Raw genomic sequence first — 27777 nt, forward strand, 5'->3', positions numbered from 1 at the left:
GCGATATAAACAGGCTTGGTTTCCTCCCATGGCTCTGCAATATCAATTTCCTTGACCTTAGCTAGGCCATCGTACGATGTGGATAAACCAACTTCTTTAACTCTTTTGGCCATCAATTGGACCACTTTTCGTTCGTCAATTGGGTATGTCTTGAAATGGTCTCGCACTGAGAGTAGGTCTGGCCCAAATAGCTTAGTTTTGGGCCACATGATGGTCTCTTCTTCCTGCTTATAGGTGACCAAGTTGCCCTAGCTTGCGTGACTCCCAAAGTCTCCTTGACTTTCGGTTCAGAGATAGCAGAGGTCGACATCTGTAATAATGATAAGAAAGTCAGTCATACTAACTGGTGAGAGAATGTGGTAATTGCCTCTTTTTCTTTCTTTTTTTTTTGTGAAAATGAATGTGTGTGTGTGTTATTCCATGAGAAGGGTGTTAGTGCGGTGAGCAATAACAAGGTATGAGTCTACATGCAAAAAGGTGCAAACCGTGAGATAGCACTACCGCCAACTGCACCCACCAAAATAAAAGAGCTGGATAAAGTTAAGGAGAAAAGAAGAGAAAAGGTTCTCACGGTTTTAGCTACCTCACGAGTTTCAAACCCTGCTATCTCACGGGCAAAATTCTTCACTGTGTTGAATCGACTTCTTCCTCGAAACCAATTTTTGTGCTTTCCTAGCATTTAGTTGGAAAATGTTCTTGGATCCTGTCTCTTTGTTGTGGAATAGCAAATGGTTGACACGCTTTGCATCTTTTATAAACTCCATAACATCCCCGAATAATGTAGGCCACCATAGTCCTACTTGAAGTACCTTGTGAGCTGTAATTTCCCCAGAGCGAAGTGTCCTCCAATCATTCTTGAGAGTGCTTTATCTAATATTGTGACAAATTTGTCTTCCCGCACACATCTCCTTAAGACATTGTCCTTACCTAGCTTGTATAATTCACCAGCAATCAATTGATAAGGTGCAGCCAGCTTAATAAGCCGACACATTTTATCCATGTTCAAAGGTTGTTCTCGTAGAAAACCATAAGCTAGATAATCTAATATTTCTTCACTCCATTCAGGCACCATGTCTAGTTTGAACAATCAAGCATCTGGGAGGTCATCATCAACACCATTTCTTGGTTCCCCATTTGGAATTCTCGACATATGATCGGCCAACATATGTTGTGTTCCCTTTCTCACCCGTGATCTTGAAGTCAAATTCCAATAGTAATAACAACCAGCATGTGATTCGTCCCATGGTGCAAGGCTTATTCACCAAGTATATAAACCCTGATGGTCCACAAAGAATACGTTTTTTTTTTTTGCCAGTAGGTAATGTCGATACTTCTTGACAGCATAAAGCATGGCCAAACCCTTTCGTTTTGTGGTGGTATAATTTACCTTTACATCATTCAGTTGGTGACTAGCGAAGGAAACTGGGTTGTCCAATTTGAACTCACCAAGCTGTGCCAATACGCATCCTGTAGCAAAGTTTGATGCATCAATGTGTACATGGCATATAAGATCCCAGTTGGGTGGTCTCAGAATAGTGCACTCGCTAGTGCTGGCTTCAATCTATCATATGCATCTTGGCATTCTTCATTCCATTCAGAGACAATGAGTAGCCTATATAATGGTCTGGCAATTCTAGCATAAAATACACCTTTGCATCATTCTCAGTGGCGACTAGCGAAGGAAACTGGGTAGTCCAATTTGAACTCACCAAGCTGTGCCAATACGCATCCTGTAGTAGTGAAGTTTGATGCATCAATGTGTACATGGAATATAAGATCCCAGTTGGGTGGTCTCAGAATAGTGCACTGGCTAGTGCTGGCTTCAATTTATCATATGCATCTTGGCATTCTTCATTCCATTCAAAGACAATGAGGAGCCTATATAATGGTCTGGCAATTCTAGCATAAAATACTATGAAGTGGAGATAATACCCAATGTGGCCCATAAACCTTTGTACACCTTTGTAATTAGTGGGTGGGGATAGTTCCAAGATCAATTTGACTTTGCTTTCCTTTGTGGAGATACCGTTCTTAATGACAATGTGTCCTAAGATCACACCGTGTTTGACCCAAAATTGGCATTTCAAAGGGTTTAAGGATATACAATTCGATCGACATCACTCAAACATCTTTCTTAAGCAAGCCAAATGGTCTGACCATCATGAGTGTGCGCACATAGATCATCAATGAATACCTCCAACCACTTTTGTAAGTAGTCTCTCAAGGCTGTGCACATCAATCGTTGGAACGTTGTTGGGACATTAGTGAGACCAAAAGGCATAACTTTGTAAGCAAAAGTCTCCCACATTGTATTGAAGGCCGTTTTATGCTAGTCTTCGGGTGCTATAGAAACTTGATTGTAACTTGAAAATCCATCTAAGAAGTTGTAAGCTTCTTCACCAACTACTCCTTTCCTAGTAGCTGCATTGACATTTTTTAGATCGACACAGACCCTAAGTTTCCCATTCTTCTTTGGCACTATCACGATTGGTGATAGCCAATCGGTGTGTTCTATCTCATAGATAAAATCAACAGTAATGAGTTTATCAATTCCTTCGTATAATTGTTGCATATTTAGGATTCATCTGGTATGGTTTTTGCTTGGTTGGCGTTGATCCTTCCATGATTGGAATCGTGTGTTGTACCACTTCAAATGGTACGCCCTTCATCTCTTTGTAGTTTCAGAAGAAACAACCTTAAACTCCTTAAGGAGAGCAACAAGTTCCTTTTCCTCAGCTGGAGTCAAGTCTTTAACGATATAAACAGGCTTGGTTTCCTCCCAGGGCTCTGCAATATCGGTTTCCTTGACCTTAGCTGGGCCATTGTACGATGTGGATAAACCAGCTTCTTTAACTCTTTTGGCCGCCGCCAATTGGACCACTTTTCGTTCATTAATTGGGTATGTCTTGAAATGGTCTGGCACTGAGAGTAGGTCTGGCCCAAATAGCTTAGTTTTGGGCCACATGATGGTCTCTTCTTCCTGCTTATTATAATTGTTGCATATTTAGGATTCATCTGGTATGGTTTTTGCTTGGTTGGCCTTTATCCTTCCATGATTGGGATCGTGTGATGTACCACTTTAGATGGTACGCCCTTCATCTCTTTGTAGTTTCAGAAGAAACAACCTTAAACTCCTTAAGGAGAGCAACAAGTTCCTTTTCCTCAGCTGGAGTCAAGTCTTTAGCGATATAAACAGGCTTGGTTTCCTCCCATGGCTCTGCAATATAATTTTCCTTGACCTTAGCTAGGCCATTGTACGATGTGGATAAACCAGCTTCCTTAACTCTTTTGGCCGTCAATTGGACCATTTTTCGTTCATCAATTGGGTATGTCTTGAAATGGTATGGCACTGAGAGTAGGTCTGGCCCAAATAGCTTAGTTTTGGGCCACATGATGATCTCTTCTTCCTGCTTATTATAATTGTGGCATATTTAGGATTCATCTGGTATGGTTTTTGCTTAGTTGGTCTTTATCCTTCCATGATTGGGATCGTGTGATGTACCACTTCAGATGGTACGCCCTTCATCTCTTTGTAGTTTCAGAAGAAACAACCTTAAACTCCTTAAGGAGAGTAACAAGTTCCTTTTCCTCAGCTGGAGTCAAGTCTTTAGCGATATAAACAGGCTTGGTTTCCTCCCATGGCTCTGCAATATCAATTTCCTTGACCTTAGCTAGGCCATTGTATGATGTGGATAAACCAGCTTCTTTAACTCTTTTGGCCGTCAATTGGACCATTTTTCGTTCATCAATTGGGTATGTCTTGAAATGGTATGGCACTGAGAGTAGGTCTGGCCCAAATAGCTTAGTTTTGGGCCACATGATGGTCTCTTCTTCCTGCTTATTATAATTGTGGCATATTTAGGATTCATCTGGTATGGTTTTTGCTTGGTTGGCCTTTATCCTTCCATGATTGGGATCGTGTGATGTACCACTTCAGATGGTACGCCGTTCATCTCTTTGTTGTTTCAGAAGAAACAACCTTAAACTCCTTAAGGAGAGCAACAAGTTCCTTTTCCTCAGCTGGAGTCAAGTCTTTAGCGATATAAACAGGCTTGGTTTCCTCCCATGGCTCTGCAATATCAATTTCCTTGACCTTAACTGGGCCATCGTACGATGTGGATAAACCAACTTCTTTAACTCTTTTGGCCATCAATTGGACCACTTTTCGTTCGTCAATTGGGTATGTCTTGAAATGGTCTGGCACTGAGAGTAGGTTTGGCCCAAATAGCTTAGTTTTGGGTCACATGATGGTCTCTTCTTCCTGCTTATAGGTGACCAAGTTGCCCTAGCTTGCGTGACTCCCAAAGTCTCCTTGACTTTCGGTTTAGAGGTAGCGGAGGTCGACATCTGTAATAATGATAAGAAAGTCAGTCATACTAACTGGTGAGAGAATGTGGTCATTTGTAACATACCCATCTTCACTAATAAAGAAATGTCTATGTAATTATGAGTTTTTATGGTATAAATATCAATGATTTTATTATTTGAGTCATTTCTACTTAGAATCTTCAAATTCTGAGCCCAAATTTGGAATCTGCGCGTGATTTTACCCTAATATAGGATTTTACAGCACCCAAAACGGACACCGGATCAAGCCTATACGCTAATTTCAATCATTTTAGTTATAAAACGGCGACCTTTAAACCTTAATAAATGCACGACCACACGTCCGATTGACGAACGGTCTGAACCCCTGCGACCAGGAGAACCTCCCGGACAAAAAAAAATTTCGCCCCTCGGGGCGGTCCGGCACGCAAATCGAGGCGGGCGCCCCAAATTTGGGTACCCCGCCCCAAAATTTGGTCCGTACACACTTACTAGGGCGCCCGTACAATGGCCGCCCAAAAACCAAAGGACGGCCGCCCACTGTATGGTCCACGCGTACCCTTCCAGATCGGATAAGGTACATGCGTACCACTCCTTTCCCAGACAACCGACACCGTACCTTTCTCGTAGACCCATGCAGGCCACTGATCCATAGCCTTTGAAGGTACACCGTCCTTTCGTCCCTGCTTTGCGCAGTGCCCGTACCCTCACCCCTCAGCTATATAAACCCCCGGGGTGCCCCTCAGTCGGCACGCACTTCTGTGTAGCGTGTGCCCTGTTGTACCGCTGTCCGTACCGCTGTTCGTCCATGTGTAGCGTACTTGCTGCAAGTACAGCCACCCCTCTCACACCCCCTCATTTGGCTCTTTTCAGATAAGCCAATTTTCCTCCATCCTCCTCTTGCTAGAGGCCAGTGTCCTTAACTCTTCCCTCCCCCCCCGTGTGAATAGACTTACAGAGAGGCTTGCAGCAACCCCTCCCAGCCCTCTCCACGTTTTTGCCTTTGGCCTTAAGGACATCTCACAATTCCCCCCCCCCCATTTGCGTAGACTTTAGTAAGGGATTTTTGGCTCAAGCGAGGGTTCGTGCGCCATATTCTTTTGCTCATACGGTGAGCAAACGAGCTCGGAATTCAGATCCGATTGAAGCGTTTCGATCGCAGCAGCGAGCTCTACAAGGCGACCCCTAAGATGGCCTCATCTCGGAGACGGCAAAATATTGCCTCAAGAGGCGCACGTAACAACGAGATGGAGGGAGATGCGCCCAATGCGGCTCCAGTCCTCCCTTTTCAAGTCCCTCAAGGAAACGGTGGCCAGGTTAGCTTGGTTAATTTTCAAAAGAAGAGAATTTTCCTTAAATTAGTATTAATGAATGGTGTCTTTTTCTTTTAAAACGAGGACCTAAAAGTTATATGAAATTACGAATTATGTGATGTTGTTTTTGATAAATTGCGTTGAAATTGCTATCTTCATGAATTGTGAATGCTATACTTAGAAAATTGCATTGAAGTTGTTATCTTTGGAATTCAAGATTTCTTTTGGCTTCAACGCTAACTCCGTTCCGTGCTTGTGTAGCCGGGCGGCGTCATTAGCAAAGCCCGGGAATGGCCCAAGGTATCCCTCATACCTTTGGGAGAATAAGGATCGCCGATTGAGGTGAGAGATTATGAGGCTGCCTAGTTCTGAGGGCCCAGGCTAGTGCGGTAAATAAGCCCACCCTAGTGTGCAGACATCCCTCTGAGGGGCGAGAGGATCGAGCGATGGAGCCTGAGAGGGCGACAGGCCGGCTTGAGTCCTCGCCAGCGGCCGACGATGAGGTGTATGGTCCCGTAGGGTTTTGCCTAGCATGTAGAGGCTGGAAGGCCGAATTCTAGATCATCGGCAGAATAAGAATAAGAGAGCCGGATTGGCTTGTATGGAAATGGATTCATGTATAAACTTTTTATATAATTGCATCTTGTCTTTGGTATGATTGTATTATGTAAGAAGACTGTTATAACGAACCTTGTGAAGAAGGGCCTTAATTAAGGAATATGTTTTTTTATGTCAAACAGTGTGGTAGGATTAATTAGAAAACAAATTGACGCGTGAGTAGGGTGGAAAGTGGGAGGATGGAATGCCCCGACGGCACCATCCTATGGACGGGTGGACCCGATTAGTCGGGTAGCTTTCCAATAGATTAAGTGAAAGCCCTACGTTAGATAGTTAGGTTCTTGGGCAACTCTATTCTAGAAAACTAGGTCAGCGGCTGTGCCTTGCATAAGATGAGGAAAAAAGCGTTGTCTCTAGACATCAAGTCTAGTAGTTGCCCAATTTTTGATCAATTGCCCTATGGGTGATTTGATGTTTAGGAAATCACGCTCCCCCTGCGGGATAGAGCTAGGTCATACCTATGAATCGTATCCTTGAATCTCTACAGGGTCAAGGTGTCGATGAATAGGAAATTTTTCCCAAGATAAGACTTAGCGGACTATCTTAAGTGTTTCTCCCATTTTTAGAGGGGGGAACCTTACAATTGGTATCAGAGCCTGTTTGGCTCCTAGGAATTGCTGTTTAAGGACTGTTTTGTAATAAATGTTTTACCTAACGTAATGCTAATTAGAAAAGATATCCTACTTAAACAAATAAGTTAAATTGATGTTTGAATGATTGTAGGAAGAGGAAGATGCCTACTCCAAATTTCTAGTTTTCCAATGCATCTTCGAGACTGCTAGTCACTCCTCGAATTTCGAGTTTCGTGACACCATGGTGCAGATATTAGAGAAGATATCTCTCCCTCATTTCTCTCGTATTCAGAGAGGATGGGGTAGAGATTTCTGGAGTCGTGGGCCGAGATACTTCATCATCCGAGCAGATCAGATTGGGAACCTTACCACCGACCTTAAGCGGATTCGTTGGATTGAGAAGCTGAAGACGATCCGCTTATTTTGGTTCGTCGGTACCCCTAGGGCCGACACCTCGGTGACTATAGATGGGGTTCGCATACCTCAGGATTGTTGGGTGTATGACAAAGTGATGCAGGTCTTACCTGCTGATAGAGTAGCAGTGTTGGGACCTACCCCAATCCCGAGTTTACCACCCTTACCATCAGTTTTTAGAGTCTTAGAAACTACAGCGGAACCCCCATATTTCACATATGTGGACCGCTCTACCCTTATGTCACAGTGAAGCCTAGGAATTTCCCTTGATGTCAAATAAGACTAATTATATTAGTCTCAGATCTTTGTAATAAAACTTGTCCTTGTAAATATTTGGAAATAAAATAATTTCAATGGTTTTACTCTCCAAAAATTAAGCGTTGTGTAAATATGAATCTTGTAATCTTAAAAATTGTTTTTACGATGATGGCCAGGATGACCACCCTCCACTTCCCAATGCGCTTTATACCGATACCCAGGAGAAGAAGCTCCTGCTCAAGCAAATGCAACCTCCCTCCTTTAAAGGAGAAGGTTCAAAGGTTGAGAAGGATGCTGAAGTCTGGATCGAGGCGATGGACGATTATTTCTCTGCTGCCGGTACTGGAGTAGCAAATCAGTCTATGCTCGCACGGTTTCGCCTCACTGGAGATGCTAAACTCTGGTGGAAATAGTGGTGCCGTGACAAGGAAGTCACCGAGCATTCTCAAACGTGGGAAGACATCAAGCAAGCAGTGAAGGAAAGATATCTTCCTCCATCCCATGAGTCCATAAAGATGAATGAGTTCTTTAGTCTTAGACAGTGCAGCTTAACTCTTGAGGACTACTATTCCAAATTCATTACCCTTCAGAAGTATGCCCCAGCCATGACTACTTCCCAGCAAGTGGCTCGTTTCTGCCAAGGGCTAAATGAACCCCTAGATTCCCGCCTTGAAGCAATGAGGCCAAGCACATTACAGGATGCTCTCATACGAGCTAAGCCCCTTGTGAAAGAAATGAAGGCTAACAAACCGAAGAATCAAAAGAGATCTTACCCTGAGGCAAACCTTAGAGATCAACCCTACAAGAAACCTCAACAGAATTTTCCCTACTACAACAGAGGGCGACAAGGCAACTCTTTTGCCCCCCGCTCGTATGCTGCTTCTTCCAGAGAAGGCCCTCTGTGCTTTGAGTGCAATGAGCCGGGACACTTTAGAGCCAACTGTCCAAAGATGGCAACATCATTCCCCCAAGGTAACAGAGGAAATCAAGGCCGTGGAACCCCTACCCACCAAGGTGCAAGAGGCAGTGGTCGTGGCAGAGGCCGCGGAGGAACAATTGCTAGAACTGCCTGTGTTATAAGTGAAGGACCGACCTTGGAAACGGCTGAAGAAGAGCGCGCCACCGTCCATTCGGCGGTAGAACACCAAGGTCCGAATAAACAATTTGGTGTAATCCAAGCCCCCGCCACTCATCACGGTAAGCCATTTCAGCTTTTGATTGATTGTGGCAGTACCCATTCATTCCTTTCTCCTAGGTGCTTGCAAAAATTAAACTTGAGTCAAAAAACAGCTAGAAAAATGATTGTAGAGTTAGCCAGTGGGAAAGAAGTAGTATCTCGCCACTCTATAGGAAACCTTGATTTTGAGCTGGGTAATGAGCAAACTCATGGTCACTTTAGAGTCTTGCCACTAGGAATTTATGATGGGATCCTTGGGATGGATTGGTTAATTGCAAACAAAGCTAGCATTCATTGTAACCAGGGGAGTATCACTTTTGAAAATGAGCATGGCCAAGTAGTATCTGTTCAGGGAATCACAGGAAAACCTAAGTCTAGGGTAGTCAAGGCAAAACATCTTCTCAAGGGGACACGTAAGGGTCAGCAAGTTTTCTTAGTCAAACTCAACAAAGTCATTGAACCTAGTATGGAGACAGAACCCTCTTGGCTCCAAGAATTCTCTGACATCTTCCCTGACGAGCTTACAGGGTTACCGCCTCCTCGAGAAGTCGACCATGAAATCGAGGTGATCCCTGGAGCCCAACAAGTCTCAAAAACTCTCTATAAAATGTCCCTTCCTGAAGCCATTGAACTTAAGGAGCAACTTTCCCAACTCATTGAACAAGGGTTTGTACGCCCCAGTAGCTCTCCGTGGGGAGCACCTGTTCTTTTCCAAAAAAAGAAGGACGGGACTCTCCGCCTCTGCATAGATTATCGAGAGCTAAATCAAGTCCCTGTCAAGAATAAGTATCCTATCCCTCGCATCGATGAACTTCTTGACAGGCTTCATGGGGCCAAAGTCTTCTCAAAAATAGATTTGAGGTCTGGTTACTATCAGATCAAAGTCAAGGAAGCAGATATACCCAAAACAGCCTTCAATACCCGTTATGGCCACTATGAGTTTACTGTAATGTCATTTGGGTTAACCAATGCTCCTGCAACCTTCAACCGCCTAATGCAAGATATATTCCGCCCGTACTTGGATGAGTTGCTTGTTTTCTTTGATGACATCCTAATCTACTCCAAATCAATGGAAGAGCATGAGGAGCATGTGCGTAGAGTTCTGCAATTGCTGCGCAGACACAAACTCTATGCCAAGAAGAGCAAATGTACCTTCTTTACTCATCAAATTGAGTATCTTGGATTCATCGTCTCCAAGGATGGCATCTCAGTAGACCCCGCCAAGGTCAAGGATATTCTAGAATGGCCACCCCCTAAATCAGTTCGTGAAGTTCATGGATTCTTGGGAATCACGGGTTGGTATAGGATTTTTATCAAAGATTATGCCTTGGTAGCTACACCCTTGACAGATCTTCTTAAGAAGGATTGCAAAATAGTGTGGCTGCCAATCCATCAAAACAGCTTTGATCAGCTGAAAGTCATTATTACTTCTGCCCCAGTCTTAAAGCTTCCTGATTTCTCCAAGGAATTTGAAGTGGTTACCGATGCTAGTAGCCTAGCACTTGGTGGTGTCTTAGGCCAAGAAGGCAGACCAGTCGCTTATACTTCCCGCAAGCTGAAGCAATATGAAGCAAACTATGCCACCCATGATTTGGAACTCTTAGCAGTTGTTCATTGCCTCAAATTATGGAGACATTATCTCTTGGGAGGCAAATTCCAACTTGTAACTGACCACAAAAGTCTAAAGTGGATCTTCACCCAGCCTAACCTCAACATGCGGCAAAGGAGATGGATTGAAATTCTACAAGAATATGATTTCGACATCAAATTCCGCCCTGGGAAAGATAATGTGGTAGCTGATGCACTTAGCCGCAAATCTTTCTTGAATGCAATTTCAATGCCAAATAATCCCATACTGGTCAAGGTGGAAGAAGTCTCATCTCATGACCCAGATTATCAGAGGATGATAAAGTTAGTAGAAGAAGGGGGACATTCAGAGAAAGAGAAGAATCTAATCAAGGGATACTCCACTCATGAAGGAAGCCTCTACTTCAATCACAGGCTATGTATCCCTAAGGATCCTGCTTTAAAGAAACTAATCCTCCATGAAGCTCATGATAGCCCTGCTGCAGGACACCCAGGTTATGCAAAAATATTAAATGCGGTAAGAAGGAGTTTTCATTGGGCAGGCTTGAAAAATGATGTGCTTCGGTACTTGAAACAATGTCTCTCATGCCAAAGGATCAAGGCTGAAAGGGTCAAGATGCCTGGAAAGCTTCAACCCTTAGATATTCCCCAAATGAAGTGGGAGTGCATTAGTATGGATTTTGTCACAAGTCTCCCCACTGTTCAAGGAGGATATGACTCCATTCTAGTAGTAGTGGACTTACTTACCAAAGTAGCTCACCTTATACCAGCAAAGAAGACCTTCAAAGCTTCTGATGTTGCTCGAATATTCATCAAGGAAGTCCTCAAACTTCATGGTCTCCCAAAAAGGATAGTAAGTGATCGGGATTCTGACTTCACCTCAAAATTCTGGCAGTCTTTATTTCAAGCTCTGGGGACTCAACTTTGCTTTAGCACAGCTTATCATCCAGAGACCGATGGCCAGACTGAGAGAGTCAATCAAGTAATTGAAGACATTCTCAGAGCATACTGTGGATGGGAACCCAGAAGGTGGATTCAATACCTTCCTCTGGTAGAATTCGCCTACAATGCGTCTTATCATCAAAGCATAGGAATGTCACCATTCAAGGCACTCTATGGGCAAGAATGCCTGTCTCCTCTAAATTTCTCTGATCCGACCATAAGAGTTGAGGCATCCAGGAAAATGCTCAAAGAGATGGAGGAACAAACCAAGGCTATCCAAAAGGATATTAAAGCTGCCCAAGATCGACAAAAGCATTATGCTGACAACAAGAGGTCTGAAAGGATCTTCAAGGAAGGAGACAAAGTTCTTCTACGGGTGTGACCCAAACGAAGTTCTCTATCACTTGGGAAATATAAGAAGCTCAGCCCTAGGTATTGTGGTCCTTATACAGTTATCAAGTGTCTAGGTAAAAGTGCCTATAAACTCTAACTCCCAGCCCATATCAAAGTCCATAATGTATTTCACGTAAGTTTGTTAAAGCCATATGTCCCCAGTCTCGATCATATTCTTGATGATGAACAAGTTGTAATCCCTACTCAAGGAGTCCTTGAATTACAGCCCAGTAGCATCATAGATTCTAGGGAAAGGCAACTCCGAAATAGAACTCTTGTAGAACATCTAGTTCAGTGGAAAGATTACCCTGAAGAGGATGCAACTTGGGAAGATGAAGCTACACTCTTAAAGGATTATCCCCAATTCATGACGAGATGAGGACATCTCGATTTCTTTAAGGGGGGAAGGATGTAACATACCCATCTTCACTAATAAAGAAATGTCCATGTAATTATGAGTTTTTATGGTATAAATATCAATGATTTTATTATTTGAGTCATTTCTACTTAGAATCTTCAAATTCTGAGCCCAAATTTGCAATCTGCGCGCGATTTTACCCTAATATAGGATTTTACAGCACCCAAAACGGACACCGGATCAAGCCTATACGCTAATTTCAATCATTTTAGTTATAAAACGGCGACCTTTAAACCTTAATAAATGCACGACCGCACGTCCGATTGACGAACGGTCTGAACCCCTGCGACCAGGAGAACCTCCCGGACAAAAACATTTTTCGCCCCCCAGGGCGGTCCGGCACGCAAATCGAGGCGGGCGTCCCAAATTTGGGTACCACGCCCCAAAATTTGGTCCGTACACACTTACTAGGGCGCCTGTACAATGGCCGCCCAAAAACCAAAGGACGACCGCCCACTGTATGGTCCACGCGTACCCTTAGGTGGACACCCCAGACGAGATAAGGTACATGCGTACCACTCCTTTCCCAGACAACCGACACCGTACCTTTCCCGTAGACCCATGCAGGCCACTGATCCATAGCCTTTGAAGGTACACCGTCCTTTCGTCCCTGCTTTGCGCAGCGCCTGTACCCTCACCCCTCAGCTATATAAACCCCCGGGGTGCCCCTCAGTCGGCACGCACTTCTGTGTAGCGTATGCCCTGTTGTACCGCCGTCCGTACCGCTGTTCGTCCCTGTGTAGCGTACTTGCTGCAAGTACAACCGCCCTTGCAGCCACCCCTCTCACACCCCCTCATTTGGCTCTTTTCAGATAAGCCAATTTTCCTCCATCCTCCTCTTGCTAGAGGCTAGTGTCAAACGGACACCGGATCAAGCCTATACGCTAATTTCAATCATTTTAGTTATAAAATGGCGACCTTTAAACCTTAATAAATGCACGACCGCACGTCCGATCGACGAACGGTCTGAACCCCTGCGACCAGGAGAACCTCCCGGACAAAAACATTTTTCGCCCCCCGGGGCGGTCCGGCACGCAAATCGAGGCGGGCGTCCCAAATTTGGGTACCCCGCCCCAAAATTTGGTCCGTACACACTTACTAGGGCGCCCGTACAATGGCCGCCCAAAAACCAAAGGACGGCCGCCCACTGTATGGTCCACGCGTACCCTTAGGTGGACACCCCAGACCGGATAAGGTACATGCGTACCACTCCTTTCCCAGACAACCGACACCGTACCTTTCCCGTAGACCCATGCAGGCCACTGATCCATAGCCTTTGAAGGTACACCATCCTTTCGTCCCTGCTTTGCGCAGCGCCCGTACCCTCACCCCTCAGCTATATAAACCCCCGGGGTGCCCCTCAGTCGGCACGCACTTCTGTGTAGCGTATGCCCTGTTGTACCGCCGTCCGTACCGCTGTTCGTCCCTGTGTAGCGTACTTGCTGCAAGTACAACCGCCCTTGCAGCCACCCCTCTCACACCCCCTCATTTGGCTCTTTTCAGATAAGCCAATTTTCCTCCATCCTCCTCTTGCTAGAGGCCAGTGTCCTTAACTCTTCTCCCCCCCCCCCCCCCCCTGTGTGAATAGACTTACAGAGAGGCTTGCAGCAACCCCTCCTAGCCCTCTCCACGTTTTTGCCTTTGGCCTTAAGGACATCTCACAATTCCCCCCCCCTCCCCATTTGCGTAGACTTTAGTAAGGGATTTTTGGCTCAAGCGAGGGTTCGTGCGCCATATTCTTTTGCTCATACGGTGAGCAAACGAGCTCGGAATTCAGATCCGACTGAAGCGTTTCGATCGCAGTAGCGAGCTCTACAAGGCGACGCCTAAGATGGCCTCATCCCGGAGACGGTAAAATATTGCCTCAAGAGGCGCACGTAACAACGAGATGGAGGGAGATGCGCCCAATGCGGCTCCAGTCCTCCCTTTTCAAGTCCCTCAAGGAAACGGTGGCCAGGTTAGCTTGGTTAATTTTCAAAAGAAGAGAATTTTTCTTAAATTAGTATTAATGAATGGTGTCTTTTTCTTTTAAAACGAGGACCTAAAAGTTATATGAAATTACGAATTATGTGATGTTGTTTTCGATAAATTGCGTTGAAATTGCTATCTTCATGAATTGTGAATGCTATACTTAGAAAATTGCATTGAAGTTGTTATCTTTGGAATTCAAGATTTCTTTTGGCTTCAACGCTAACTCCGTTCCGTGCTTGTGTAGCCGGGCGGCGTCATTAGCAAAGCCCGGGAATGGCCCAAGGTATCCCTCATACCTTTGGGAGAATAAGGATCGCCGATTGAGGCGAGAGATTATGAGGCTGCCTAGTTCTGAGGGCCCAGGCTAGTGCGGTAAATAAGCCCACCCTAGTGTGCAGACATCCCTCTGAGGGGCGGGAGGATCGAGCGATGGAGCCTGAGAGGGTGACAGGCCGGCTTGAGTCCTCGCCAGCGGCCGACGATGAGGTGTATGGTCCCGTAGGGTTTTGCCTAGCATGTAGAGGCTGGAAGGCCGAATTCTAGATCATCGGCAGAATAAGAATAAGAGAGCCGGGTTGGCTTGTATGGAAATGGATTCATGTATAAACTTTTTATATAATTGCATCTTGTCTTTGGTATGATTGTATTATGTAAGAAGACTGTTATAACGAACCTTGTGAAGAAGGGCCTTAATTAAGGAATATGTTTTTTTATGTCAAACAGTGTGGTAGGATTAATTAGAAAACAAATTGACGCATGAGTAGGGTGGAAAGTGGGAGGATGGAATGCCCCGACGGCACCATCCTATGGACGGGTGGACCCGATTAGTCGGGTAGCTTTCCGATAGATTAAGTGAAAGCCCTACGTTAGATAGTTAGGTTCTTGGGCAACTCTATTCTAGAAAACTAGGTCAGCGGCGGCTGTGCCTTGCATAAGATGAGGAAAAAAGCGTTGTCTCTAGACATCAAGTCTAGTAGTTGCCCAATTTTTGATCAATTGCCCTATGGGTGATTTGATGTTTAGGAAATCACGCTCCCCCTGCGGGATAGAGCTAGGTCATACCTTTGAATCATATCCTTGAATCTCTACAGGGTCAAGGTGTCGATGAATAGGAAATTCTTCCCAAGATAAGACTTAGCGGACTATCTTAAGTGTTTCTCCCATTTTTAGAGGGGGGAACCTTACATCATTGCCTCTTTTTCTTTCTTTTTTTTTTGTGAAAATGAATGTGTGTGTGTGTTATTCCATGAGAAGGGTGTTAGTGCGGTGAGCAATAACAAGGTATGAGTCTACATGCAAAAAGGTGCAAACCGTGAGATAGCACTACCGCCAACTGCAGCCACCAAAATAAAAGAGCTGGACAAAGTTAAGGAGAAAAGAAGAGAAAAGGTTCTTACGGTTTTAGCCACCTCACGGTTTTAGCTACCTCACGAGTTTCGAACCCTGCTATCTCACGGGCAAAATTCTTCATTGTGTTGAATCCACTTCTTCCTCGAAACCAATTTTTGTGCTTTCCTAGCAGTTCTTGGTTGCTCTTACTATCTATGTTTCTAAAGGTATTTGCAGTACTGAACTTTGGGTGGGATTTTGGCACCCATATTGTTATATTACTCTGGTAATAGCCTTGTGCAGCAAGTAAACCCCTTCGAATCCATTGCTTTTGAGTGCCTTGTGGATAGTGGCTTCGTTTGCAATATTGCTACGCTAACATTAGAAGGCCATCTCTGTCCCTTGTCTGTAGCTCAAACTTTTTACCTTGATTCCTCAATTACTCCTTTTGCATCACAGTATATATGGGCTTGGAGTTGATTCTAATGCACCCACTGCTGAATTACTAGTGACTTTGGTTGTTTTTTGCATAGGGACTATGGAGTTGATGCTTTCTCTAGTACGTGAGCTACTTTCTTTGGCATTGGTGTTTCCATACCATCAATCATAGCCTGCTTTCCCTTGTTTTTTGGCTCCATAAGGACACGATAATGATATTATTTCCCTCGTCAAGTTATGCAGCTCTCTTTTTCCATTGGATATCACAATTACTGGTGCAAATCTAGGATCGTCCAAGGATTATTTCTTCCTCCATAGATCCTACAGGCTTATATAACAAACACCATTCCAACCAAAGGGATTATTTCTGATGGAAATATTAACACTTTGAAATCCCACAGCTTTGGTAATTGACAAGTGCACACTTCGTACTTGTGCATTGTCAACCTCAAGGTAAGACTTTATCTAGAGGTTCTCGTGTCTCATAAGAGATCAAATTATGACTTGATCCCCTATGGATTAATGCAATGCTTGTTGCATGAATTTTAGGTAGTAGAGACTTTCACACAGTTGTGCTGGCTCAATGTCCAGGTCATCCTCATCGAGGAGGGTTAGTGAAGCCATGTTCATATGCAATACTCTCTCTTGGAGTCTCTGTTTGGCCTTGCCCTCTCTTGCCTTGGCTTCTTCCTGAGCTCGAGCTCGCTTGGATTTTTCCTTGGCTAGCTCATTTTGTTGTTTTAATACATGCTCTTGCATGAGCATTTCTTGGGTCAGTGGTTCGTAATCCTTTTTAAGTTTGCTTTCATTGATGTAACCCTGTATTTGCACACCATCAATAGTTTCAATCATGACTGACCTTTGAGGCACATGTGATTTTTGACACTTAGAAAGGTCCTAATCCTCCATACTTGAGTTGTTTTTTTCTAGTGCTTCCAACATGAGGACGAGGTCCCTTGTTTTTAGTTCTTTTTGTTTCAGGTTATTGTCAAACCAACGCTTCCTTCACAATTTTTCAACCATAAGACCATGTGATGCAATTAGTTGGGTTTCATCAAGTTTCTCTAAGTCAACCAACCTTTCAGCTAATGCATTCTTTGTTAATCGTTCTTGCACCGCAATTTGCAGGCTTGGAACTAAGTAGTCCATAGGCATTATAGCCTCAATGCCATAAGCTAGATGGAAGGGAGTATATCCCGTCGCTACCTTATACGAAGTTCAATATTCCCATAGAGCTGCAGTTAGCTTATGTTCCCAATCCGTGCGACTTGCTTCTAAAGTTTTTGTCAAGATAGTACACAAAATCTTATTTGTACTCTCCGCTTGACCATTTGCTTATGGATAATAAGGGGATGACTTCCGGTGGACTACAAGGAATCCAGCAAGTAAGTGATCAATCACCTCATTAATGAAATGTGAACCGCGATCACTCACTAATTCCAATGGGCAATGGATTCTTGAAATGATTTGTTCATATAAGAACTTAGCCATCTTTTGTGCATAAACTCGCTTAGAGACTTTTTCTTCTGCCCATTTCGTGAAATAGTCTGTGGCCACGATCACATATCGGACTTGTGATGGATGTGCAACTAGACTAATGGGTCCAACAAAATCAATTCCCTATTTCTCAAAAGATTCTTACAATCACAGGGGGGTAAGTTGCATCCTGTCTCTTTGTTGTGGAATAGCAAATGGTTGACACTCTTTGTATCTTTTACAAACTCCATAGCATCCCCGAATAATGTAGGCCACCATAGTCCTACTTGAAGCACCTTGTGAGCTGTAATTTTCCCAGAGCGAAGTGTCCTCCAATCATTCTTGAGAGTGCTTTATCTAATATTGTGACAAATTTGTCTTCCCGCACACATCTCCTTAAGACATTGTCCTTACCTAGCTTGTATAATTCACCAGCAATCAATTGATAAGGTGCAGCCAGCTTAATAAGCCGACACATTTTATCCATGTTCAAAGGTTGTTCTCGTAGAAAACCATAAGCTAGATAATCTAATATTTCTTCACTCCATTCAGGCACCATGTCTAGTTTGAACAATCAAGCATCTGGGAGGTCATCATCAACACCATTTCTTGGTTCCCCATTTGGAATTCTCGACATATGATCGGCCAACATATGTTGTGTTCCCTTTCTCACCCGTGATCTTGAAGTCAAATTCCAATAGTAATAACAACCAGCATGTGATTCGTCCCATGGTGCAAGGCTTATTCACCAAGTATATAAACCCTGATGGTCCACAAAGAATACGTTTTTTTTTTTGCCAATAGGTAATGTCGATACTTCTTGATAGCATAAAGCATGGCCAAACCCTCTCGTTTTGTGGTGGTATAATTTACCTTTACATCATTCAGTTGGTGACTAGTGAAGGAAACTGGGTTGTCCAATTTGAACTCACCAAGCTGTGCCAATACGCATCCTATAGTAAAGTTTGATGCATCAATGTGTACATGGCATATAAGATCCCAGTTGGGTGGTCTCAGAATAGTGCACTCGCTAGTGCTGGCTTCAATCTATCATATGCATCTTGGCATTCTTCATTCCATTCACAGAGACAATGAGTAGCCTATAAAATGGTCTGGCAATTCTAGCATAAAATACACCTTTGCATCATTCAGTGGCGACTAGCGAAGGAAAGTGGGTAGTCCAATTTGAACTCACCAAGCTGTGCCAATACGCATCCTGTAGTAGCAAAGTTTGATGCATCAATGTGTACATGGAATATAAGATCCCAGTTGGTGGATGGTCTCAGAATAGTGCACTGGCTAGTGCTGGCTTCAATTTATCATATGCATCTTGGCATTCTTCATTCCATTCAAAGACAATGAGGAGCCTATATAATGGTCTGGCAATTCTAGCATAAAATACTATGAAGTGGAGATAATACCCAATGTGGCCCATAAACCTTTGTACACCTTTGTAATTAGTGGGTGGGGATAGTTCCAAGATCAATTTGACTTTGCTTTCCTTTGTGGAGATACCGTTCTTAATGACAATGTGTCCTAAGATCACACCGTGTTTGACCCAAAATTGGCATTTCAAAGGGTTTAAGGATATACAATTCGATCGACATCACTCAAACATCTTTCTTAAGCAAGCCAAATGGTCTGACCATCATGAGTGTGTGGACATAGATCATCAATGAATACCTCCAACCACTTTTGTAAGTAGTCTCTCAAGGCTGTGCACATCAATCGTTGGAACGTTGTTGGGGCATTGGTGAGACCAAAAGGCATAACTTTGTAAGCAAAAGTCTCCCACATTGTATTGAAGGCCGTTTTATGCTAGTCTTCGGGTGCTATAGAAACTTGATTGTAACTTGAAAATCCATCTAAGAAGTTGTAAGCTTCTTCACCAACTACTCTTTCCAAAACGTGTTCCGTGTAAGGTAGTGGGTAATGGTCCTTTCCTAGTAGCTGCATTGACATTTTTTAGATCGACACAGACCCTAAGTTTCCCATTCTTCTTTGGCACTATCACGATTGGTGATAGCCAATCGGTGTGCTCTATCTCATAGATAAAATCAACAGTAATGAGTTTATCAATTCATCTGGTATGGTTGGCCTTGATCCTTCCATGATTGCAATCGTAAGTTGTACCACTTCAAATGGTACGCCCTTTATCTCTTTGTAGTTTCAGAAGAAACAACCTTAAACTCCTTAAGGAGAGCAACAAGTTCCTTTTCCTCAGCTGGAGTCAAGTCTTTAACGATATAAACAGGCTTGGTTTCCTCCCAGGGCTCTGCAATATCGGTTTCCTTAACCTTAGCTGGGCCATTGTACGATGTGGATAAACCAGCTTCTTTAACTCTTTTGGCCGCCGCCAATTGGACCACTTTTTGTTCATCAATTGGGTATGTCTTGAAATGGTCTGGCGCTGAGAGTAGTTCTGGCCCAAATAGCTTAGTTTTGGGCCACATGATGGTCTCTTCTTCCTGCTTATTATAATTGTGGCATATTTAGGATTCATCTGGTGTGGTTTTTGCTTGGTTGGCCTTTATCCTTCCATGATTGGGATCGTGTGATGTACCACTTCAGATGGTACGCCCTTCACCTCTTTGTAGTTTCAGAAGAAACAACCTTAAACTCCTTAAGGAGAGCAACAAGTTCCTTTTCCTCAGCTGGAGTCAAGTCTTTAGCGATATAAATAGGCTTGGTTTCCTCCCCCATGGCTCTGCAATATCAATTTCCTTGACCTTAGCTGGGCCATTGTACGATGTGGATAAACCAGCTTCTTTAACTCTTTTGGCCGTCAATTGGACCATTTTTCGTTCATCAATTGGGTATGTCTTGAAATGGTATGGCACTGAGAGTAGGTCTGGTCCAAATAGCTTAGTTTTGGGCCACATGATGGTCTCTTCTTCCTGCTTATTATAATTGTGGCATATTTAGGATTCATCTGGTATGGTTTTTGCTTGGTTGGCCTTTATCCTTCCATGATTGGGATCGTGTGATGTACCACTTCAGATGGTACGCCCTTCATCTCTTTGTTGTTTTAGAAGAAACAACCTTAAACTCCTTAAGGAGAGCAACAAGTTCCTTTTCCTCAGCTGGAGTCAAGTCTTTAGCGATATAAACAGGCTTGGTTTCCTCCCATGGCTCTGCAATATCAATTTCCTTGACCTTAGCTGGGCCATCGTACGATGTGGATAAACCAACTTCTTTAACTCTTTTGGCCATCAATTGGACCACTTTTCGTTCGTCAATTGGGTATGTCTTGAAATGGTCTAGCACTGAGAGTAGGTCTGGCCCAAATAGCTTAGTTTTGGGCCACATGATGGTCTCTTCTTCCTGCTTATAGGTGACCAAGTTGCCCTAGCTTGCATGACTCCCAAAGTCTCGTTGACTTTCGGTTCAGAGGTAGCGGAGGTCGACATCTGTAATAATGATAAGAAAGTCAGTCATACTAACTGGTGAGAGAATGTGGTCATTGCCTCTTTTTCTTTTTTCTTTTTTGTGAAAATGAATGTGTGTGTGTGTTATTCCATGAGAAGGGTGTTAGTGCGGTGAGCAATAACAAGGTATGAGTCTACATGTAAAAAGGTGCAAACCGTGAGATAGCACTACCGCCAACTGCACCCACCAAAATAAAAGAGCTGGACAAAGTTAAGGAGAAAAGAAGAGAAAAGGTTCTCACGGTTTTAGCCACCTCACGGTTTTAGCTACCTCACGAGTTTCAAACCCTGCTATCTCACGGGCAAAATTCTTCACTGTGTTGAATCGACTTCTTCCTCGAAACCAATTTTTGTGCTTTCCTAGCAGTTCTTGGTTGCTCTTACTATCTATGTTTCTAAAGGTATTTGCAGTACTGAACTTTGGGTGGGATTTTGGCACCCATATTGTTATATTACTCTGGTAATAGCCTTGTGCAGCTAGTAAACCCCTTCGAATCCATTACTTTTGAGTGCCTTGTGGATAGTGGCTTCGTTTGCAATATTGCTACGCTAACATTAGAAGGCCATCTCTGTCCCTTGTCTGTAGCTCAAACTTTTTACCTTGATTCCTCAATTACTCCTTTTGCATCACAGTATATATGGGCTTGGAGTTGATTCTAATGCACCCACTGCTGAATTACTAGTGACTTTGGTTGTTTTTTGCATAGGGACTATGGAGTTGATGCTTTCTCTAGTACGTGAGCTACTTTCTTTGGCATTGGTGTTTCCATACCATCAATCATAGCCTGCTTTCCCTTGTTTTTTGGCTCCATAAGGACACGATAATGATATTATTTCCCTCATCAAGTTATGCAGCTCTCTTTTTCCATTGGATATCACAATTACTGGTGCAAATCTAGGATCGTCCAAGGATTATTTCTTCCTCCATAGATCCTACAGGCTTATATAACAAACACCATTCCAACCAAAGGGATTATTTCTGATGGAAATATTAACACTTTGAAATCCCACAGCTTTGGTAATTGACAAGTGCACACTTCGTACTTGTGCATTGTCGACCTCAAGGTAAGACTTTATCTAGAGGTTCTCGTGTCTCATAAGAGATCAAATTATGACTTGATCCCCTATGGATTAATGCAATGCTTGTTGCATGAATTTTAGGTAGTAGAGACTTTCACACAGTTGTGCCGGCTCAATGTCCAGGTCATCCTCATCAAGGAGGGTTAGTGAAGCCATGTTCATATGCAATACTCTCTCTTGGAGTCTCTGTTTGGCCTTGCCCTCTCTTGCCTTGGCTTCTTCCTGAGCTCGAGCTCGCTTGGATTTTTCCTTGGCTAGCTCATTTCGTTGTTTTAATACATGCTCTTGCATGAGCATTTCTTGGGTCAGTGGTTCGTAATCCTTTTTAAGTTTGCTTTCATTGATGTAACCCTGTATTTGCACACCATCAATAGTTTCAATCATGACTGACCTTTGAGGCACATGTGATTTTTGACACTTACAAAGGTCCTAATCCTCCATACTTAAGTTGTTTTTTTCTAGTGCTTCCGACATGAGGACGAGGTCCCTTGTTTTTAGTTCTTTTTGTTTCAGGTTATTGTCAAACCAACGCTTCCTTCACAATTTTTCAACCATAAGACCATGTGATGCAATTAGTTGGGTTTCATCAAGTTTCTCTAAGTCAACCAACCTTTCAGCTAATGCATTCTTTGTTAATCATTCTTGCAGCGCAATTTGCAGGCTTGGAACTAAGTAGTCCATAGGCATTATAGCCTCAATGCCATAAGCTAGATGGAAGGGAGTATATCCCGTCGCTACCTTATTCGAAGTTCAATATGCCCATAGAGCTGCAGTTAGCTTATGTTCCCAATCCGTGCGACTTGCTTCTAAAGTTTTTGTCAAGATAGTACACAAAATCTTATTTGTACTCTCCGCTTGACCATTTGCTTATGGATAATAAGGGGATGACTTCCGGTGGACTACAAGGAATCCAGCAAGTAAGTGATCAATCACCTCACTAATGAAATGTGAACCGCGATCACTTACTAATTCCAATGGGCAACGGATTCTTGAAATGATTTGTTCATATAAGAACTTAGCCATCTTTTGTGCATAAACGTGCTTAGAGACTTTTTCTTCTGCCCATTTCGTGAAATAGTCTGTGGCCACGATCACACGGACTTGTGAGGGATGTGCAACTAGACTAATGGGTCCAACAAAATCAATTCCCTATTTCTCAAAAGATTCTTACAATCACAGGGGGGTAAGTTGCATCCTGTCTCTTTGTAGTGGAATAGCAAATGGTTGACACTCTTTGCATCTTTTACAAACTCCATAGCATCCCCGAATAATGTAGGCCACCATAGTCCTACTTGAAGCACCTTGTGAGCTGTAATTTTCCCAGAGCGAAGTGTCCTCCAATCATTCTTGAGAGCGCTTTATCTAATATTGTGACATATTTGTCTTCCCGCACACATCTCCTTAAGACATTGTCCTTACCTAGCTTGTATAATTCACCAGCAATCAATTGATAAGGTGCAGCCAGCTTAATAAGCCGACACATTTTATCCATGTTCAAAGGTTGTTCTCGTAGAAAACCATAAGCTAGATAATCTAATATTTCTTCACTCCATTCAGGCACCATGTCTAGTTTGAACAATCAAGCATCTGGGAGGTCATCATCAACACCATTTGTTGGTTCCCCATTTGGAATTCTTGACATATGATCGGCCAACATATGTTGTGTTCCCTTTCTCACCCGTGATCTTGAAGTCAAATTCCAATAGTAATAACAACCAGCATGTGATTCGTCCCATGGTGCAAGGCTTATTCACCAAGTATATAAACCCTGATGGTCCACAAAGAATACGTTTTTCTTTTTGCCAATAGGTAATGTCGATACTTCTTGATAGCATAAAGCATGGCCAAACCCTCTCGTTTTGTGGTGGTATAATTTACCTTTACATCATTCAGTTGGTGACTAGCGAAGGAAACTGGGTTGTCCAATTTGAACTCACCAAGCTGTGCCAATACGCATCCTGTAGCAAAGTTTGATGCATCAATGTGTACATGGCATATAAGATCCCAGTTGGGTGGTCTCAGAATAGTGCACTCGCTAGTGCTGGCTTCAATCTATCATATGCATCTTGGCATTCTTCATTCCATTCAGAGACAATGAGTAGCCTATATAATGGTCTGGCAATTCTAGCATAAAATACACCTTTGCATCATTCTCAGTGGCGACTAGCGAAGGAAACTGGGTAGTCCAATTTGAACTCACCAAGCTGTGCTAATACGCATCCTGTAGTAGCAAAGTTTGATGCATCAATGTGTACATGGAATATAAGATCCCAGTTGGTGGATGGTCTCAGAATAGTGCACTGGCTAGTGCTGGCTTCAATTTATCATATGCATCTTGGCATTCTTCATTCCATTTAAAGACAATGAGGAGCCTATATAATGGTCTGGCAATTCTAGCATAAAATACTATGAAGTGGAGATAATACCCAATGTGGCCCATAAACCTTTGTACACCTTTGTAATTAGTGGGTGGGGATAGTTCCAAGATCAATTTGACTTTGCTTTCCTTTGTGGAGATACCGTTCTTAATGACAATGTGTCCTAAGATCACACCGTGTTTGACCCAAAATTGGCATTTCAAAGGGTTTAAGGATATACAATTCGATCGACATCACTCAAACATGTTTCTTAAGCAAGCCAAATAGTCTGACCATCATGAGTGTGCGCACATAGATCATCAATGAATACCTCCAACCACTTTTGTAAGTAGTCTCTCAAGGCTGTGCACATCAATCGTTGGAACGTTGTTGTTGGGGCATTGGTGAGATTAAAAGGCATAACTTTGTAAGCAAAAGTCTCCCACATTGTATTGAAGGCCGTTTTATGCTAGTCTTCGGGTGCTATAGAAACTTGATTGTAACTTGAAAATCCATCTAAAAGTTGTAAGCTTCTTCACCAACTACTCTTTCCAAAACGTGTTCCGTGTAAGGTAGTGGGTAATGGTCCTTTCCTAGTAGCTGCATTGACATTTTTTAGATCGACACAGACCCTAAGTTTCCCATTCTTCTTTGGCACTATCACGATTGGTGATAGCCAATCGGTGTGTTCTATCTCATAGATAAAATCAACAGTAATGAGTTTATCGATTCCTTCGTATAATTGTTGCATATTTAGGATTAATTTGGTATGGTTTTTGCTTGGTTGGCCTTGATCCTTCCATGATTGGAATCGTGTGTTGTACCACTTCAAATGGTACGCCCTTCATCTCTTTGTAGTTTCAGAAGAAACAACCTTAAACTCCTTAAGGAGAGCAACAAGTTCCTTTTCCTCAGCTGGAGTCAAGTCTTTAACGATATAAACAGGCTTGGTTTCCTCCCAGGGCTCTGCAATATCGGTTTCCTTGACCTTAGTTGGGCCATTGTACGATGTGGATAAACCAGCTTCTTTAACTCTTTTGGCCGCCGTCAATTGGACCACTTTTCGTTCATCAAAATTGGGTATGTCTTGAAATGGTCTGGCGGCGCTGAGAGTAGGTCTGGCCCAAATAGCTTAGTTTTGGGCCACATGATGGTCTCTTCTTCCTGCTTATTATAATTGTGGCATATTTAGGATTCATCTGGTATGGTTTTTGCTTGGTTGGCCTTTATCCTTCCATGATTGGGATCGTGTGATGTACCACTTCAGATGGTACGCCCTTCATCTCTTTGTAGTTTCAGAAGAAACAACCTTAAACTCCTTAAGGAGAGCAACAAGTTCCTTTTCCTCAGCTGGAGTCAAGTCTTTAGCGATATAAACAGGCTTGGTTTCCTCCCATGGCTCTGCAATATCAATTTCCTTGACCTTAGCTAGGCCATTGTACGATGTGGATAAACCAGCTTCTTTAACTCTTTTGGCCGTCAATTGGACCATTTTTCGTTCATCAATTGGGTATGTCTTGAAATGGTATGGCACTGAGAGTAGGTCTGGCCCAAATAGCTTAGTTTTGGGCCACATGATGGTCTCTTCTTCCTGCTTATTATAATTGTGACATATTTAGGATTCATCTTGTATGGTTTTTGCTTGGTTGGCCTTTATCCTTCCATGATTGGGATCGTGTGATGTACCACTTCAGATGGTACGCCCTTCATCTCTTTGTTGTTTCAGAAGAAACAACCTTAAACTCCTTAAGGAGAGCAACAAGTTCCTTTTCCTCAGCTGGAGTCAAGTCTTTAGCGATATAAACAGGCTTGGTTTCCTCCCCCATGGCTCTGCAATATCAATTTCCTTGACCTTAGCTAGGCCATTGTACGATGTGGATAAACCAACATCTTTAAGTCTTTTGGCCGTCAATTGGACCACTTTTCGTTCGTCAATTGGGTATGTCTTGAAATGGTCTGGCACTGAGAGTAGGTCTGGCCCAAATAGCTTAGTTTTGGGCCACATGATGGTCTCTTCTTCCTGCTTGTAGGTGACCAAGTTGCCCTAGCTTGCATGACTCCCAAGGTCTCCTTGACTTTCGGTTCAAAGGTAGCGGAGGTCGACATCTGTAATAATGATAAGAAAGTCAGTCATACTAACTGGTGAGAGAATGTGGTCATTGCCTCTTTTTCTTTCTTTTCTTTTGTGAAAATGAATGTGTGTGTGTGTTATTCCATGAGAAGGGTGTTAGTGCGGTGAGCAATAACAAGGTATGAGTCTACATGCAAAAAGGTGCAAACCGTGAGATAGCACTACCGCCAACTGCACCCACCAAAATAAAAGAGCTGGACAAAGTTAAGGAGAAAAGAAGAGAAAAGGTTCTCACGGTTTTAGCCACCTCACGGTTTTAGCTACCTCACGAGTTTCGAACCCTACTATCTCACGGGCAAAATTCTTCACTGTGTTGAATCGACTTCTTCCTCGAAACCAATTTTTGTGCTTTCCTAGCAGTTCTTGGTTGCTCTTACTATCTATGTTTCTAAAGGTATTTGCAGTACTGAACTTTGGGTGGGATTTTGGCACCCATATTGTTATATTACTCTGGTAATAGCCTTGTGCAGCAAGTAAACCCCTTCGAATCCATTGCTTTTGAGTGCCTTGTGGATAGTGGCTTCGTTTGCAATATTGCTACGCTAACATTAGAAGGCCATCTCTGTCCCTTGTCTGTAGCTCAAACTTTTTACCTTGATTCCTCAATTACTCCTTTTGCATCACAGTATATATGGGCTTGGAGTTGATTCTAATGCACCCACTGCTGAATTACTAGTGACTTTGGTTGCTTTTTGCATAGGGACTATGGAGTTGATGCTTTCTCTAGTACATGAGCTACTTTCTTTGGCATTGGTGTTTCCATACCATCAATCATAGCCTGCTTTCCCTTGTTTTTTGGCTCCATAAGGACACGATAATGATATTATTTCCCTCGTCAAGTTATGCAGCTCTCTTTTTCCATTGGATATCACAATTACTGGTGCAAATCTAGGATCGTCCAAGGATTATTTCTTCCTCCATAGATCCTACAGGCTTATATAACAAACACCATTCCAACCAAAGGGATTATTTCTGATGGAAATATTAACACTTTGAAATCCCACAGCTTTGGTAATTGACAAGTGCACACTTCGTACTTGTGCATTGTCGACCTCAAGGTAAGACTTTATCTAGAGGTTCTCGTGTCTCATAAGAGATCAAATTATGACTTGATCCCCTATGGATTAATGCAATGCTTGTTGCATGAATTTTAGGTAGTAGAGAGTTTCACACAGTTGTGCTGGCTCAATGTCCAGGTCATCCTCATCAAGGAGGGTTAGGGAAGCCATGTTCATATGCAATACTCTCTCTTGGAGTCTCTGTTTGGCCTTGCCCTCTCTTGCCTTGGCTTCTTCCTGAGCTCCAGCTCGCTTGGATTTTTCCTTGGCTAGCTCATTTCGTTGTTTTAATACATGCTCTTGCATGAGCATTTCTTGGGTCAGTGGTTCGTAATCCTTTTTAAGTTTGCTTTCATTGATGTAACCCTGTATTTGCACACCATCAATAGTTTCAATCATGACTGACCTTTGAGGCACATGTGATTTTTGACACTTAGAAAGGTCCTAATCCTCCATACTTGAGTTGTTTTTTTCTAGTGCTTCCGACATGA

This window comes from Cibotium barometz, chromosome 29 (assembly GCF_041138505.1).
Source record: "Cibotium barometz isolate CiBa-2024 chromosome 29, ASM4113850v1, whole genome shotgun sequence".
In the NCBI taxonomy this organism is placed as follows: Eukaryota; Viridiplantae; Streptophyta; class Polypodiopsida; order Cyatheales; family Cibotiaceae; genus Cibotium; species Cibotium barometz.